Raw genomic sequence first — 3994 nt, 5'->3', positions numbered from 1 at the left:
TTTTCCAAGGACCACGACTTGGAGTTGTTGGGGGGCCTTTTGCAGGGGACCACAATCAACTGACTGTCTCCTGGCACTGTTAGCTCTCAAAATGGATTTCAGCCTGATAGCAATAGTATAGGGATGAGGGGGAGTGAGGTGGTGGCTGTGGAGTAACGTGCACTATTTCGACTCCTCTCCAAGGAAGAGAAGCAGTGGAGTGAGATGAGACTCAGGATGTTTCCCAGTTACCTGCCACTGTAGCCCTCTGCCAGGCTGACTTCAGGAAGCCCATCTTACTCTGTCCCTCCCATTTCCCCAATTACCTGAAACGCCAAGGAGTTGGGGGGGAGGGTAGGATTGGGATAGTGTGGGGCTGAGGGAGGGGGTGGGTGGGTGAGAAGGACAGCCTCAGCCGTCCAAGGAGCCACTGCTCTTATTTTTACGGCTGAGTGGGAAGACTGACTTGCTCTGGGGCTGAGTCATCTTGCTGGCCAAGTAGACGAAGGGCTCGAGGAGAGAGCAGTGGTCGGCTACGGACACTTCCCACAGTTTCACCTTCTCCACCTTAGCCCAGTGCTGGGCTACATCGGGGGTCCACTCGACGCTGCTCCTGAAGGTCACATTTGTTACCAAGGACCACAATGGTGACCCCCTTCTTGTCCTTGGATTTATCAATCTCCTTTTTGAGCAGTTCAACTCTCTGGAAGGACTCTCGGCTGTTAGTGCTGTAGACCGGGACATAGCCGTCTGTACAGGAGAAACAGTGCCTGGGAAGTTCTGCCCATCCCGCAGGCCCCGGTTGTCACAGAATCTCACCCGCTTCCTCACACCTCGGTCAGTCTCAATTGAACCCACATAGATGTCTTCCTGGGTTTCAATCATCTCAGAACCTACTACATGGTTACCATACGACAGCTGTTCCAGGATCGGGGTCTTCCCCACCGATGCCTGGCCACACACAACCATTTTGCAGCTCTTCCCCATGGACAGACCTCCACTCTGCTGAGGGTCTCTCCTCGGGTAAAAATCCCTAACTTCAGCAGCAGCTGATGCCGACAGAAGCAACTTCCCACTTCCTTCCTTAACCTCCCAGTCATCCCCACCCTCCAGCATCCGGCAAACCAGCAAGAGCCTAAAATCTTAATCATTATTACAGCAAGTAGATGGATTCTACATTGGAAAAGGCTGTCGGGATGAGTCAATTATGTTGGGATGATATAAAAAAATGGATAGGTGAGAAAAAGGGATCCCCAGAGAGAAACAGGAATGGAAGGGGAAAGTGGGGAAATTATCTCACATAAAAGAGACATGTAAGGAAGAGCTTTTATAGTAAAGGGGAAATGGTCTGGAGGGTGTTCAGTGCTTGGACTCCATTTACATCTAAATTGGTTCAAAAATGGGAAATATTTTTTCGTACTCAATTGGCAATAAAAATCATCTTATACAACAAGGAAGTAGGAGGGAAAGGAATAAGAGAAAAAAATGGAGGTGATGAAAAAGATAAGGCAGATAAAAGAAGGCAGTGGTCAAAAGCAAAATAGACTTGAAAGGAGGGACAAGATTAAAAAAACACGGGACAAGAAGAATAAATAGAAGAAAATAGATGGAGGGAAATGCACAGTTAGTGACTATCAACAGATTGAACTCATCCATAAAATGCAAGCAGTTAGCAGAATGGATTAGAAATTAGAATCCAGCAATGTATTGTTTATAATAAACATGCAAACAGAGAAACACATAGAGTTTAAAATAAGGGACTGGAGCAAAATCTATTATGCTTCAGCTGAAGTAAAAAAAAAGGCAGGAATAAGCAATCATGATCTGAGGCAAGAAAAAAGCAAAAATTGATTTAATTAAAAGGAATGAGCAGGGAAACTATATATTGTTAAAAGAACACAATCAGTACTAAGCATGTGTGTACCAAATGGCAAAACTTCAAAATTCTTAAAAGAAAAGTTAAATTAATTAAAGGAGGAGATAGTAAAACTTAACTAGAGGAGGACCTCAACTTCCCCTTCTGAAAGCTGGATAAATGTAACCATAAACAAATAAGAAAGAAGTCAAGAAGATGAGTAGAATCTTAGAAAAGGTAGATATGATAGACTTCTGGAGAAAACTGAATGGGAATAGAAAGGATTATATATTGTTTTTCTTGATTGTAGATGGCAGCCTCACAAAAATTGAGCATGTATCATGGCACAAAAACTGCACAATCAAATGAAGAAAGGGAGAAATATTAGATGAACTCTTTTTAGACCACAATGAACTAAAAATTACATTGAATAAAGGGCCATGTAATCATTTAAAAACTGTTTTGAAAATAAAAAATTTAATCTGAAAGAATGAGTGGGTCAAAAAACAAATCATAGAAACAATAAATAATTTCATTAAAGATAACAATAACAATAAGGCAAAATGGCAGAATTTGAGTGATGCCACCAAAATAATACTTGGAGAAATTTTTATATCTCTAATATCATACATCAATAAAAGAGATAAACAGTATTACAATGAATTGGGCATGAAAACAAAAAAAAATAGAAAAAGAACAAATTTAAAATCAACCATTCAACAATAAAATGTTTAAAAGAAAACCCTGAAAATCAAAGAAGTAAAAGTCCATTGAAATCCAAAAAAAAAAATACTAGGACTTGGTTTTATGGCAAAAAAAAATAAAACCGATAAATCATTGGTTAATTTGATTTTAAAAGGAAGAAGAAAACCAAATTGCTGATAACAAAAATGAAAAGGATGAATATACCACCAATGAAGATGAAATGAAAGCAAATGTTAGGAGTTATTTAGCCCAATTGTGTACCAGTAAACTGACAGTCTAAGTGAAATGGATGAGTATTCATAATGTATATAAATGTGCTGATTAAAAGAAGAAGAAATATAACACTCAAATAACCGTATCTTAGAAAAATAAGTTGAACAGGCAAGATCCCTGAGAAAAAATCCCCAAGATCAGTTGGATTTATATGTGATTTCTACAAAATACTTAAAGAAGAATTTATCCAAATACTATATAAAATATTGAAAAAGTTGTTAAAGAGTCCTACCAATTCCTTTATGACACAAATATGATTTTGATACCTAAGCCCGGGAGAGTAAAAACAGTGAAAGAAAATCAATTTCCTTAATGAATATCAATGAAAAACTTTTATATGAAGTACTAGAAAGGAAATATACAACAGAAATACAATACACAATAGAAATATACAACAGATTTCAAAATAGGTGGGATTTATACCAGAAATGCAAGGTTGTTTCAATACTCAAAAAACTGGAAACATAATTGACCAGATGAATAACAATAACAAAAAGCATATGATTATCTCAATATATGCAGAACCCTTTGACAAAATTCAATATCCATTCCTAATAAAAACACTAGAAAGCATAGCAATGAATGGAGCTTTTATTAAAATGATAAATAGTATCTATCTAAAACCATCAGCAGGAATTATCTGTAATGGGGATAAACTTGAAGCCGTCCAATAAGATCAGGATTGAATCAAGGATGTCCATTATCACCATTATTATTCAAGAACCCTAAAGAATCAACAAAAAAAGCAAATGAAACAACTAACAACTTTAGCAAAGTTGCAGAATACAAAATAAACCCACATAAACCATCAGGGTTTTTATGTAAACAACAGAGTCCACCAAGAAGAGATAGAAAGAGAAACTCCATTTAAAATAACCAGCAAATTTTAAAAAATACATATATGTATATGTATATATGTGTGTGTATATATGTGTGTGTATATATGTATATATATATGTGTATGTGTATGTGTATGTGTATGTGTATATGTATACGTATACGTATACGTGTATGTGTATGTGTATGTGTATGTGTATGTGTGTGTATGTGTGTGTATGTGTATGTGTATGTGTATGTGTATGTGTATGTGTATGTGTATATGTATATGTATAGGTATAGGTATAGGTATAGGTATAGGTATAGGTACATGTACATGTACATGTACATGTACATGTACATGTA

General features: G+C 37.0%; 1 pseudogene; it reads right to left on the bottom strand.

The window, feature by feature from the left end:
- Positions 1 to 390: 390 nt before the first annotated feature.
- On the bottom strand, positions 391 to 1079 carry LOC110197699 (NF-kappa-B inhibitor-interacting Ras-like protein 2 pseudogene; annotated as a pseudogene).
- Between the last annotated feature and the right edge of the window lie 2915 nt (positions 1080 to 3994).

This window comes from Phascolarctos cinereus, unplaced genomic scaffold (genome assembly GCF_003287225.1).
Source record: "Phascolarctos cinereus isolate Bilbo 61053 unplaced genomic scaffold, phaCin_HiC Scaffold_5;HRSCAF=322, whole genome shotgun sequence".
Lineage (NCBI taxonomy): Eukaryota > Metazoa > Chordata > Mammalia > Diprotodontia > Phascolarctidae > Phascolarctos > Phascolarctos cinereus.
This window is presented reverse-complemented; position numbering and strand designations above follow the sequence as displayed.